Source organism: Sphaeramia orbicularis, chromosome 19 (genome assembly GCF_902148855.1).
Source record: "Sphaeramia orbicularis chromosome 19, fSphaOr1.1, whole genome shotgun sequence".
NCBI classification, from domain to species: Eukaryota; Metazoa; Chordata; class Actinopteri; order Kurtiformes; family Apogonidae; genus Sphaeramia; species Sphaeramia orbicularis.
The window spans coordinates 20,406,350-20,421,733 of record NC_043975.1 but is presented as its reverse complement, the minus strand read 5'-3'; the positions used below and the strand labels follow the sequence as shown (position 1 = coordinate 20,421,733).

Here is a 15,384-nt window from a genome sequence, read left to right as displayed (position 1 = left end):
GTTTGTCATCTTTTCATGGTCATCGGATGGGTCATTTAGACGTTCAAAGGCTCTGTAGTGAACATGGAAACACCATTATCTTCTGCAACACTGATTCACCACTAAAGTTCATGTATTTGACAGATGACAGTGTTTGTAAATACTTGTTTATATGTTCAGGTATTGAATCTATTTCCTGAAAAGCCACCTTTTCTCAGTTTCTCTCTTTGATATAGCAACCTCTGAATTTACTCTGAGCTTTTATGAACTGGACAAAAAAAACATCATTTTCACAAAAAATACACATGCATGCAGTGGAACTATTAGAATGAATGTTGATAAGTACTAAAGAAAGAATAAATGTAGAGATTACACCATTGGGAAGTTATCCTAATCATAGTTCTAGGTCTTTAAGGGCTAACCCACTTTTTGATGCCTTAGGGGAGAATATATTCTACTTAATTGCACCCGTGCTGAATTTGACAGCATTAATGCTTGTAAGTAATTGTTCTCAAAAGCTCTAAATAACCTGAAGAGGAGCAAACATTTTAAATGACTTGTCTGACAGTGACTTTGAATAAGTTCCTCACCATGAAATAATAAGTTAAACCTTAGTCATATCATTGGTAGAAATTTTCATCAGAAGTTATCAGGCACTAGTAATAAAACCTCATAACCTTCCTGATCATTTGTTCAAGATATAAAACAGTGACTGACAGCTGCAACAACCAATTGTGGCTCAGATGCTGTTAAAATGTGTGTCCAGTTCACAGGTGAGCATCATGTCCCTGTAGCTTGAGACAAGTGGGGATCACACAAGTAGTATGGCAGTTGATGTGGCGGTGGATTTTAACTGAACCTTTACACAGAACATTGGTACAGACCATTTTTATTATTGATAGCAATAGCAGTTCGGTCACACAGGTACTGGGTCCCACTTAAAAGTATTTGGAATTAGATGAGCTTTATTGTTAATATATTAATAATCACAAAAATGGAACTGGAAAAAAGTTCAATTATGAGATAATACTTGTGTCCGGATGTTCATATCAACATGTACTGAAGTTGTTTTTGAATTTCTGTGTAAATATGTTCGAATGAGTGTGCATGTAGCTTTTGGTAAAAACCAGTATTTGGCTCTTGGAGTTATCTAATTTTTCTTGTTTTTTTGCCTTTTTCTCACCAAAAACACTACTATGCACGCAGAGTTTGGCCAAATATTAAAATCAAAGCTTTATACAATGTTAGCACACAATATCAGCTGACAAAAAAATTAAAAATGTGGTTCTTTGGCTCTTCAGATTCCAAACTACTGTAATTATATTGTCTTGTGGTCCCCCCAGTCTTGTTTATCACCAGCCACCGCTGATTTATAGCTCATTATTTCCAGGTCTCTATGGCTCCAGAGCCCCAGGGGTTCATGGACCGCACTTTACCGACTGACCAATTGATTTCATCTATTAAATTACTTTTACATTCATGTTTTATGTGATTAGTACTGGATTTTCATTATTCTTGAACTTTTTTCTGTATAAAAAGAAACTGAACCAAGAGGAGAAAGCACAGTTTATTAACATACCTGCTGAAGGAAGCTGATTTAAAGGTCACGTGTGCCACAAATGCAACGTGAATAACAACTGCAAATGAATGGAGTTCAACTGTGGTGTCTAAATAGGTGGTGTTTACTACAAATCCTATTACATCAAAAACCAGGATGTGGAATTTCCCTATCTCACAGTGAAAGCTAAGCTGTTGGTGCAGAGACTGAGTCTCTGTGTCCCAGTAGGCAGTGGATATTTCTCAACACCATAGCTGCTTTGTGGGACTGACACAGCTCAGTTGTATCACGGTGAACACTGGATTGGCCTTGTGTAGCCTTTTGTATTGTATTCTTAGGAGGTGGCGTAACAAAAGCACACATGACGATAGTTTTGGATGGTGAGCGATAGGAGGAGCTGACCCAATATGGACAAACTTCTGGTTTTTAGAGAGTTATCACAGTACAAACTGAGCAGCATAGTCCACAAGTTACTGGCCTTGCACTGGAAATTCTTTTCACACATGTAAAAGTATTTTCATGCACAAAAAGTGAGTAGCATCTGCAAAGTGAAACATTTACTTCTCTGTGGTTTTACAGTTATGGTAAAAACACAAATAATCAAAGATCTTTGGTCGCTTCAATTTAAAAAAAATCATAGCATCTGGTTCAGCTTAAAAAAAACAAACATATTCATGACTTTCTGTCTATAAGTTATGTGACATAAAATAATGTTTCTGGAGTATAGATGTGGTATATCATGAATGAGAACAAGCGACTCTGACCACAGGCTTCTTGGTTAAGATTTCTGTCCTGTTTGTCTAATAAGTACACTTCAAGTAAGTCAAATTTGTGTTTTTATCAGGAATTATGTGCTGTAGGCTACAGTTAAATTGGAAACAACTATTGTGCACAGCTCCCCAGTGGCTTCCAAGAAATAGAATAGATACAGGAGCTTGTCCTAAAATCACAGTACTTTAAGTGTTTGTTCTGTCATGTGTATCTGGTGTTTGGACAGTGGAATTGCCTTGGCTTTCACCTTCAGATTTCATATCAGTCTTGAAAAAAAATTTATATTTCATAAGTCATACCTTTATTTTTTCACCATTAGTGCTTTGTCTGCAGGAGGCTGGAGTTTACTACTTTAAATGTTAGTTAGTTTTTATTTTTATATAGTTTTTTAGTTTGGTTTTCTACTTAAATTCAATTTCACTTAGTTTGCAAAGGTAGCTTTTGCTTTTATTTTGAGGAATTGACATTTCAGTTTAGTTTTACTTAAAGTTTTAGTTTTTCAGTTGTTTTAACAAAAGCCTTGATATATAAGACTCTGATAAAGATGGCATGGAGGATTCCCTCCATCAACTCTGATTTACAAGACGTTTTGCCCTGATGTAAAGTGTTTATATCGAGCAATAAAAGGTTTCGGGTGACTTCCTGAACTTAAGGACTAGTACTAGTGCTAGTACTAATCTGATTTTACCAATTCTATTTTGTTTTAGTTTGTGTTGCATCTTTTCTAACTGTGATGTTTATTTTTACTTGAGTTAACAAAATTGCTATTTCAGTCTAGATTTTAGTCTTAGTTTGCAATACTAATACTACACTTATCTTGGGACAACTTCCTCAGTAGAACGTGGTGAAAACTGCACCTTAAAAACTAACTGTTAAACTGAATGACAACAACAAATTCTGTTTATAGGCACCAGGACTGAAGAACCTGTAAACTAAACAGAAAGTGCCACCGGAAACATCAGGGGAAACCTCAGAGGAAATCCTTTCTTTTATCATTCAGGTGTAGTGCAGCTAGATGTTGCCATTTCCATTTATCATCTAAGCCGACTGAATTGACCACGTTGACTATTCACCCCGATGCTTTCTGATTACTGGGCTGAATTGCACTGAGTAGCAATTCCCAGCCAAAGAGCAATGTCACAATTACTCTCCTTCACCCCTCCCAGGAGATTACAGCATCGAGCTGCTGATGCAGTTGCATACAGCGGCCCTCGAAAAACACTCTTTTTTTTCTGCACTATGGCTCTTTTTTGTGTTCTCACGCTCTTTTTTGTCTAGCCCATCACCTTTCTCCATTTCTATCAAAGGACATCCATCAGCGAAATATGGCTCCACCTTCTCCTGTTACCCCAACAGCCCTGTGTCAGCTCTCTGATCTGGAGAGCATAGTTGGTGCTGGTGACGGCTAATAGGAGGTTACAGGCAACATATACCCCAACAGTGCACACATTAATCTCTATCTGAATTATGTCACCTCTGCTGTGGTGATTCCCTGAGCGTTTTACATATAAAGCGAGTGCGTCTTTCCATTAGCATGTTTACAACACATATATGGAGTTCATTAGTAAGTCGCTCTCATCATTATGCTCTCCACAGATGAGTGATCATAACTTCAAACTCATTATTCCATCTCATCCTCGTCAGCTATTTAAGAAAGAGCCCAAGCATTCACTTTAACAGTTTATTCTTTTCTTCTCTGCCTATTTTTTTTTTTTTTGTGTTGCCTATTCAGCATCTCCCGCCTCTGCATTTTTAGCCACCAACTCTGAGTAAAAAAAGGAAGAAAAAAAACCCAAACTCATTGCCATCTAAGAGATGAGATCTGACATTTGTCAGAAAAATCACACTTGAGTGCTACTCTAACTGTGGAAGAGCATGGGGTAATGTGTAAGAATAGTTGCCATGACTACATTGACATCATTTCTGGCAAACAGGATTGAAGGCTTCTCAATAGAGAGTCTGTGCACAAAGCGATGTTTTGAGCGGTGTCTTCAGGCTGTATATGCTAATGTTTCTGTTAATATCATACAATGATGATGCATGTTGTACTTATAATCTGACATCATCCATTGCTCACATTGCCCAGGGATGGATCTCACCCACACAGACAAGGGGGGAAGAGAGAAATCTGTTTTAAGGATTATGCAGTGGGTACAGGAGGGAGAAGGTTACAGTCCAAGTAGAGGAGGTGCAGAGCAGTGGTTTGGGGAGGAGGGGGGGATAAAAATACAAATCACAAAGACAGGGACAGCCTGCCTACTGTAGCAGACTCCATTCAGTATTCATGGCAATGTGACACATTCCCACTGCAATGGATGACTCTCACTCGAAAACGCATTCTATCCACAAGCACTGGCTGTTCATTTTAGAGTGTAATTGAATTTCTCAAAAAAGTCGATCTGACTGCAAGGGCACAGCTTCGCCGTGCAGTGTGCTGTCTGAAGCAGGACAGTCGCAAAAAACATGGGGTGAGGTCGTCCCCATGCCATCCCAGTGTTATTAAGCTTAAATCTGCTCTGTTATGTTGGCTGATTTATGACACAGCACCCGGCTTGCTAAACATAATCCTCTCACATGAAACCAAATAGTAGAGCAGAACGGTATTTAAAAAAGGAGGAGCACAGCTGATCCCCTATTGTGTAACCTTCCTTCTCCCCCAGATGGCTTCGTAGGAATCTTTACTGGGTCAAAATTATAGACTGTATTAAAGAAGTGAAAGTAGCTGTCACATTATTTTAGGTTTTTATGGCTAAGTTAGTGGCAGGGTAAAATGGTAAACTTTGTGAATCATTGCTGAACCATGTTTAATCAAATCCTTCAACTGTCTTATTATAATTAGCTTCCAACATATGGTAATTTAAATGGTCTGGTAAGAAGACCTCTACCCCCTTCCCTGGACTCTGTTTACAGGCTGTAGAAAAATCTGCCCCATGATGGGAGGTTTTTGTCTTTCATAGGTGTTTTCAGACAAGTAGGAGGGTTAAACATATGACTGACAGCTGTAATTACCAATCTTTGATCAGATTCGTTTAGATTTGATGCTAATGTTCTGACTGTGGGGCATAAAAGACCCTTCATGCCCACTACCATCAGACTCTATAACACCTCAGTCTGATGATTCATGGGCTGATGATTGCTTGTTCATTTGGCTTTCTTTCTTTCTTTTTATTGAATTGAACTGTTTAAAAAAAAAAAGGGAATTTCCCCCTGGGTATCACTAAAGTTCATCTGTATCTGCTCGACTCAATGATTCGATACAGAAGCTTGGAAAAGTGTCTTCTCTTTTTTTATATGTATAGTTAGTATTTAAATATGGACCCAGAGGAGAGAGGTGCAGGAAAGTATACATTTCTTCCCCTGACTTTTAGCCTCTGCAGCTTTTACCACAACTACAGTAGAGCCCACTGCCAAGGAGAGAAATGTTTTATTCAAGCACAAGTGACTACAGCATAATTGGACAAGAGGATGGAGCTGAAGAAGAGCAAAAAGTGAAATTTTCCAAACACGCATACTGCATAGTTTGTGTGTACGAAAACAGAGGAGCCGACTTTGCTTTAGGTATAAACATACTAATTACCACTACCTAATTAATGTAATTAAACTTCATGAAACATTGTGTGACAGATTCCTCTGACGTCTTGTTAGTCCACACAGCAGACACCGATGGTAGGGTCCTGATCATGCACTGCAAGCTGTGCTAATGGTATGAAACACTGCACTTCCTGTCTCTAATGGTTAACAATGTTGTGTTGCTTACATTATGTTTTGACACTTAGTAGTCACCTCATTTTCTTGCTCATTTACATGATATTTGTGTTGCTGAGGTAGAGACAGGCCTCAAACAAAGTCAGTTTTCTCCAAATTCGTGTATCTGAAAAATGCCATTTAATGTTGATATGTTCAGAAGACATGTAGCTTGTGCACAATGAGCCCAGTATTTACTTTGGTGATTACAGCATGAGCTAATCAGTTGGAATCTATGTTCACATTTACTTGGGAAAGGATCTGCTGCTAGTCTCAAAAATGGCAGGACATAAAGAGGTGAAATTTTGCCTTGTGCCTCAAGGGACATTATGCATTACAGTCAATGGCAAGACACAAGTAATTTTATAATTCACTTTGAATTATACAGCATTTACACATTTGCTTTCAGTGTAAAAAAATATTTTGTGAGTTAACAAAATCAGTTTGTTGTAAAAAGTATCAGGTGGTGAAAACATGTAAAGAGTAAATAGAGGTGACATCATTGTAACTCACTACTGTCTGTTCTGAGTTGCTTAAGATGCCTTTGCAACTTCAACATAACCAGACTTCTATTGACTGTTGCCTCTTTCAACACCTTTTCACTTTCCTCTTGAAACCTGAAGTGACATATATCACATGTGACAACATAAGCAGTCCACAAATCCTTACTTTACTATCTATTCTAAAAACTAAAAGTTTATTGACTTGCAAAATTGCATTTTAAATTGATATGTGTATATGCAAAATTCTCTTGCCATTGACTGCAGTTCATATCTTTTAGCAAAGTTAAGTTCTATGGTGAACAGCAGAAATGGCAGTACATCTCTCTCTCTTCATCTCTATCTGTTGGAGAAACCATGTGACAGTGACAGAGACACACTATGGTCTTATTCTTAACCTTAACACTCACTGTGGCCACGCCTTATTTTTGCATAAAGTTAATATGTACAATAATTAAACCTGTTAATACGTGTAAACAAGTGGTGCCAGGTGCAACAAACTCTGCCCCTCGCATATATTGTAGCTTATTTTGGCATGGAGCCGGCTGATGTCATTGTGTCCATATGTGTGCTGATATCAGCATATTGGTTGCCTCTATGTACGTGCCAAGTTTGAAGTAAATTGACAAAAAATGTACGTTTTTTTATAGACATTTGAAATTTCCCCATTATAAGTAAATGGAAAAAGAAACATGATTGAAAAAATGTATAAAAAATGTGAACTTTGACCTACTTTTCCCAAAATGCAACCACATGTATTCTGGGTCACTGGCAATCTATAAACCCAATTTAGTATGAATTCAACCAATAGTTTTGCTACTACAGACATGTTAAATTTTGCCCTGTATAAGTAAATGGGGGGAAAAAATGATTTTAAAAAAAAATTCATAAAAAAAGGGGAATTTTGACCTACTTTTCCCAAAATATATTGACATCTATTGTGGGTCACTGGCAGTCTATAAGCCAAATTTGGTAGGAATTCAACCAATACTTTTGCTGCTATAAACATTTTAAATTTTTCCCATTATAAGGAAATGGGGATTTTTTTTTTTTATTTTTATTTTTTTTAATTCATAAAAGAATTGAACTGTGACCTACTATTTCCAAAATGTAATCAAATCTATTCTGGGTCACTGGCAATCTATAAACCCAATTTGATATGAATTCAACCAACAGTTTTGTTGCTAGAGTGTTAACAAACAAACAAACTGAACCAAAAACAATACCTCTTGCCTCCCCTTCGGGGGGCCGGGGTAGAAAATCACCCTAGTTGTCTTGAAGGAGCAACTGAACTATAGAGACTAGGCTGTACATATAAGTTGGATATTTTAACATGGGGTCTATCAGGACTTGGAGCCAACCCCAGGTAGCAGTTTGAGGAACTTCAATTTTTGGCACTTCTGTATTTTCTCCTTTTTTCGGTCCTAGATCTTCCTGCTTGGTCAAAACACTGTAACCTGGATCAAGTATGAAACCACTGGGTGCTGCATGGCATGAATACACTCATTATTCCATATAAATACCACTTCATCTTCCTCTGCAGATGTACGGCATGCTGGCTCACAGAGAAATGTCTGTGTTTGTCCATGCATTCAGGTATGAGAGTGTGTCAGGGGGGTTGGTGGCAAATATTACCACCGCTTATATTAATGACATTCCTGGCAGTGGTGTGAAAAAAGGACTCTGGCCTCGCTCTGCCTGCCACTGCATTTGTAAACAACTGAGTAGGAAGCGGCACGTAATACCCAGTCCCTGTGCAAACCAGTCTTAGGAAGATTTACACGTACCAAAACAGGGAACCATTTTCACAACTCTCAGAACATTTACCCACGTAAACAGCACAAATATGGTGCAGATAAGTCTCTAACTGACCACCCTTTTGTCATTACAGCTGAGTGTTTGCACTTAAAACAACATCACTCCTTTGGATGTAAAGGAAGAATAAAGCAGGTGCTTGTGCATGTGTGCATGAAGCTATAAATTCAGGGAGCAGTGTAATCTCAGATAGCTATTGCCACAGATCTGCTATGAATACTAATTGAGTGCTACCTCCTCTTCCACGACTAAAACTGTATTTCAATAACAGAGCACTAAAACCCTCTGTTCCATGCAGGATCACATTTATTCAGTCGGTAAATGAGATATATGTGAAGACAGCTTCTTTACAGATTAAACAGGCAGCTAAAGAGAGCCCTGTGATGCGACTCATTTAAACACAGCATTATAATGTCTTTTACAGTGACTTGGGAGGGTTGTAAGAAACACAAGTGGAAAACAACTACATTTACAGGACTGACATGCAACAATCACATTCTCTAGGGGAAGATACACTTAGGTCCTTAAATTTATATGTAAAGTAAAATCCTGTCTTTATAGTATATTACAATTTGTAAAATCATCAAGTTTTCAATATTAATCTCAAAATTACTGCAGCAAATAATTCCACTGTTTGATAATCTGCTGGTATTTACCCCAAATGGTCAAGACTTAGATGGTGTATTTGAACAATCGTAGATGAAAAAAGGGGAAAAAATTAAAAGGAAGTAAGTATGGGGGGAAAAAAACATACAGTAGTACTAAATGTATGAGAAAAAAAATCCATTTTACTGTAGCTTCTCATACATATCACTATGTTATTGTTTTGTTACCCCGCCCTCTGAACGGGAGGCACGAAGTATTGTTTTTGGTTCAGTTTGTTTGTTTGTTTGTTAACACTCAAGCAGCAGAATTATTGGTTGAATTCACACCAAATTGAGTTTATAGATTGACAGTGACCCAGAATAGATGTCATTACATTTTGGGAAAAGTAGGTCGGAGTTTCAATTTTTTATAAAGTTTTGAAATCTTTTTTTTCCCCATTTAATTATAATGGGCAAAATTACCAATGTCTGTAGCAGCAAAACTATGGGTTTAATTCATGCTAAATTGGGTTTATAGATTGCCAGTGACCCAGAATGGATCTCATTACATTTTGGGAACAGTTGGTCAAATTAAAAAAAAAAAATGAATTTTTAAAATCTTTTTTATTGGCCGAAATTTCGAATGTCTATAAAATATCAATTTTGTTTCTACTTACTTCATACTTGGCACATATATAGAAGCAATTGATATGCTGACATCAGTACATGCATAGACATGATGACATCAGCTGGATTGATGCCAAAACAAGATACACAACATGTAAGGGGTGAGGTTTGTTGTGCCTGGCACCACTTGTTTTTGGGTTTTTTTTCTTGTAAATTTGTGACTAAATCTCATTGAAATACAGCATTTGTTCTTGCAGTTTAATAGATTATAAAATATTGTACATTTGTGAGTTGTTCCTTTTAAATTTATCACTTCAGTGTTTGAGAAATGCCTATGTTTTGCTCATAAAACAGCGGCTCCTTTTGCGGCTCCTCCCAGTGTGGACGGCCCCAAAGGGGGCGTTTCCTGGATCCTCAGTGCCATGCCATGTCTCCCTGTTGTGTGCGTGTGTGTGCGTGTGTAAGTGTGTTGGCGTGTGTGTGTGTGTGCGTGTCTAGTATGGAGGGTGGGAGGGAGGGGTTTTCTTTGTAAATGTTTTTCTGTTTTTATTGTGTAATTGTTTTTAATTCTGTAAAGCACTTTGTGTTGCATCTGTGCATGAAAAGCGCTTTATAAATAAAGGTTGATTGATTGATTGATTGATTGATTGATAATTTTCAGTTTCCCAAAGGGCAAATCCAAGAATCTCAAACCTACAGTATGTCAAATTAGTCTTGTGAAGTTCAGTAAAGTTCAGTAAATCAACATTTGATTTGTTTATATTCTTAAGGTTTCAGAAATTAATACCCAAACAAAAGCGTAATTTAATATATGCTGCCAAGCATTAGTGACTTTTAATTAAATAACTGAATATATTTCTTTGATTAGTACACTTCAAATCCAAAAAATACTTATTAATATTTTTGTCTGTATCATTTTAATAGATACGTTTCCAAAGAAGAATGAAATATGTCATTGTCAACCATGTTTTAAGGACAGACTGTACAGCATGTTATTATTCTTTGTTGTCAGAGTGTTTACCACAGGCACAAAGATTTATGCTACTGCACTTGGCAAGATGCTGAAATAAAACGAAACAAGGATAAGTGAAGCTGCCTTCAGTAGGGCAGAGCGTATAATGACGGACTGTTGTTCTCTCAACAACCTATTCATTCTGACCTGCTGAATAGATGTTGTTCTTATTAGCAAAGAAGCAAAGTGCCTCCCGAGTTCCCAAAAAAGAGTAATAAAAAAGTGAAGTGTTGTCTTTATCCTTCGGGGTGAAAGCCTTGAAGCTCAAGGATGGCGAGAATGCCACATGATAAAGCAGGAAGGGATGAAGTCATCTATCTGAACACTGAGCTTTGAAGTCCACTGGAAGGAACAGGATCTAATAAATCTACACCAGCACTCTCGGACTTAGTCAAATAACCATAAGAAATGATTGCACGGTGTGACGTTTTTCATTATATTGTATGTTCACGTTTCATTTTTGCAATAACAATATGCCAAAACCCAATTTCTCTCCATAAAAGAAACACTTTGGAGCAACCTGTCATTGTTTTTTTTTTGTTATTTCATCTCACTACCAGTAGTGAGTGTGAGATGTTACACATTAAATCACAATCCACTGACCACATCTGGGAGTTTCACAGAGCTGGTTCCAGGATGCGTGCAGCTACAAAGCTGAAGGAGAGGGAAGGATTTCACAGCTTTGTGAAGAAAGAAGAAAAAATGTCTATGTGGACTGACTTCACTAAAAAATTTGCATGAGTCATGCTAAAACATCTCACTTCATTAGTTGTGTTTACCTCCAGGTCCCAGCCAGACAGACTCACAACAACAGGAGGAAACTTTCACCATGCACCAGATCCATACTCTGGAGGAGAATAACAAATAGGTCATTGTTAAGCGCAGTGTGGGACTATTATTCAACCTACCCAAAGCCAAAACTAACACTTACTTACTGAGTATACACAGTGGGAAAATGAGCAGAAAGATTCTGGACCTGCTCATGGTATTTCTTACAGTACTGGGAAAACTCTTCTTTTTGAATAGCGATGCAACCTCCTTGTGCAAATTAAAACATGTCTGAACATTTGGTCATAGTCACACATTTCCTGTGCTGTGAGAGAAGAAAAAACCTGCCCTGCTTTGGTGGCCTTGGTGTGTCTCCAAGGCCCCCATGGTGTGTTTAGTTTGTGCTCGGGTCATCCATCACACAAGATCCTCTGTGGAGGGGGGGACTCATCTCTCACCCCCGCTGAGACTCAATCTGGAGGCTCGAAGAACTCTCCATTGTGCCTGCAGCATCCTGCAGCCCTCCAGCTATTATCTGATTGCATTTATAGCACTTTGTTTATGGTACTGGGATGTGCTAGTGAGCTGAACATCAGCTGTAGTATTGTGATAAACTACAACTGACTCCTTAAACGAGTTAATGTATGCATCGTCATTCCTTTTTTGTAAACATCTGAACATTAGCTGAACAGAAAATATTAACATCCTAGTGATGAAAACTGTTATAAGAACACTTTGAAACCTCTTTTACAAGTTCAATATGTACAATTTGCGTATACTCATGTACATATATTAAATTTGTGTTAGTCTGATTTTTTCTGAGAATTTTCTGATGTTTGCTAAGATGATCACATTGTTGGTTGTGTATATCTAAGGTAATACCCTATACACACCAGGGTTGTACAAAATTCAGAATTGAATTGAGAATGACCCCTAAATTCCAATTCAATTCTTGATTTGGAATTTGAAAAAACCTGCCCTGCCAAATTCAATTCTTGAATTGGAATTTGAATTGAGATTGCAAACATGACACTGAATTGCAATTCAAATTCAAATTGCAGGAGGCAGAATTGGAATTCCATGAAATTCAACGAAATTTATGATACATAAGTAAGGTGTATTTAACAGTGAAGCTTTACAGTATATATTACATATGATTAAAACATGAATTTCATACAGATATTATTGTATGGACTTTATGCACACAATACTTTATTAAAGTAAACAGCCCTTTTTCTCTTTCTTTCTTCTTTTTTTTTTTTTTTTTTTTTTTTAACACAAATTAACATTAAAAACGTACTCTATAAAACAGATCATTAAAATTGTAATAACTTTCAAATTGTGGAAAATGATAGGACAACACTTCATTTCCCTAAATACCTTGCTGTATCCAAGTCTACAAAATGGTTCTCTAAACATTTAGGACATTTTGTTTGGCGCACACTCTAGTGAAATAAGCTAATTAAGAGCCAGAGCTGGTTTGTACTTCTGATTTTTGTAATTACAGCAATATGCAAAATAATAACACACATAAAAGTACATCTGTGCTTGTTTACTTGAGAAACTGTTGACCATTAGATGCAACAACGTTACCCTGTAAAGCGCTTTAATAAATGATAATTGTATTTACCAAAACATTGTTTCATTTGCTTACTTTGAAATTAAGATATTGATAATTATTCAAGATTAAGGGAATGAATGCTTAATGTTAGTGTCTGTACTTCCATTTGAAAGAAAAACGTATGTTAGAAGCATCCCATTCTCACTGATATTTGATAAGAATAAATTTCTCTGAATTGCAATGAATTGAATTCCACTTCCTGTAATTTCAATTCAAATTCATTCATTGAATTGAATCAAATTCTGAAATTCTGAGTTTTGTACAACCCTGATACACACTAATTTATAGGTAAGACGACTTGGGGCAGATTTTTTAATTTAAATCCTTACACTCATTTCTGAATATGTCAATAATACTCTTCTGTTCCTCTGCAATTATACACTATTTGTTTCAAACCCAGCTGGTGAAGGATGAAGTCTGCACATATTTGTCCAGTCTCCATTTTTCATAAACTCAGTCAAACCTTCATGCCGTGAACCTGGTAAACACCACAGGAGCTAAGACAATTAAACAATTAAGTGACTAACACAATTACAAAATACTACAAAATATATCAAACCATTGAGAGTATAACCATACCTTGTTCCTCTTTAAGCCAGATGCCAAAATACTTTATTAACACCCCCCCCCCACACCCCCACACCCCCCCCCCCCCACACACACACACACACATACATAATTTTCCATGCCCTGTTTACTAGCCAGGTTTGGGTTATTTACTCATGAGAAATTGAGTCAGGTAATGTAAACAAATGATTGATAACACAAAGTGCAACACAGACTCTGTGTAACCAAACAAGTAAGCTGACTCATGATGGCATGAATTATTAACTTTTATTCTATTTACTTTATGAGACACTAAAGAATCATCTGACTCAAATTTAGATAACTTTTCAAAACAAACCACCTCTCGGAACAAAACTCCAACACATTACAAACTGAACATTTGAAAAGTACTGTTTTTATGTCTCTTAAGCCAGTTTTCAGCTTTATAATGTTGAGTTTTTTTCCCTTATTCTTCTGTGTTGATAACTAATACTAAGCTAAGAGCAGCTACTCAAGAGTGCGTGTAAGGGTGTTCATGGAAAAACAATGTGACCTTTATATTAGCACACAGCTATGTGTAAATCTGACATATTGTACCTGTAATAATAGACTACAGACCATTTTCTCATGAGGAAACCATAGCAGATTTTCCCATTCTCATTCTTCTGTTAGGCATAATGAATATGGAGTTTGTGTCTCATGTATTCATTTTAGTTGAGCATACACAGAAGAGGGGGATGTGTCTGTGTTTTCCATTTCTGGTATCATGATTTAGAGGGAACATGACTTGGACTACAGACTATCTAAATGAATTATTATTGATTCAGACCAATCATATTCGCCTCTGAAATTATATTGACTTCACTGTTGTCCTCTCTGGGGACCCTGCAAGTAACGGGCAGTTCTCCTTCAAATCACCTTGTTCTCCGGTCAGAAAACAGATTTAATATTTATATCATTGTGACATAAAGCATTTTAAGGTTTTTAACTCAGCCCATCCATCCCACACCAGACAGCCTGTCCTTTCCCCTCCTCCTCTGTCGTGCCACTGTCCTCCAAGCTGTATAATTCATTCATGTGGTATTGTATTTATTGTGCAAACACAGAGTGCGGGAGCCCATGTTAGGTAAGAACTGGCTGTGGCGTCAACCACCTTAGGCCTGACAGGGGATAAGCCGTGCACTGCACAGCTGCTCAAAACAAGTAGCCAGCACACAGGCACCAGAGAGCAGCTGGGATCTGTTGTGTAACAATTCATTTTCTCACCCCTCAGACCTTATAATGAAGAGAATTTTAGCACAGGTACACAGTGGAAAAATGATGTAAATATTTACACAGATGGTAATTATGGGATTCCATCTGTTTTGTTGAAAAGTTGTGGAAATGTTGCTGTATGACAGTGCGGCTGTCTCAGAAAAGGAAGGCTGTTAGGTTTAGATACACAGCTACAGCTGGCTCAAAGAACGTCAAAATGTCATTGGTGAGAAGTGAGAAACACAGCCAGTGACAGGTGTGTTCCTCCGCCGCAGCAACTACAGTGTCAAGCTCTGTTTATTCCTCTAGTTTTATATCAGTTGACCCTTGCTGGAAACAAAATATTAACCATTTTCATTACACTGTACTTCTTATACTGCTGTAAGTTTTATGCATGACCAAGCACAACCTCTGAGCAAAGAGGACCTAAATAAATATGCACATGCATGTCATGTTATCTGTTAACCTTCCCTCCTTTTTCAACAAGAAATTGTGTTGTTTCGTCGTGCTACTGAATTGTTTTTGATCCCCAAAAGGGCTTTCAAAGGATACTAGCCCAAATCTGCTCCATAAAATAGTGCAAAGCACATGAAAGGCAAACCACT

The 15,384-nt window shown here is 37.3% G+C and overlaps 1 long non-coding RNA gene across 1 annotated transcript in view; it reads left to right on the top strand.

Annotated features, from left to right (window-relative positions):
* LOC115410042 (uncharacterized) overlaps positions 1-15,384 on the top strand; it is a 77,984-nt gene that overhangs the window by 19,800 nt on the left and 42,800 nt on the right. The gene's annotated exons all lie outside the window — the stretch shown is intronic.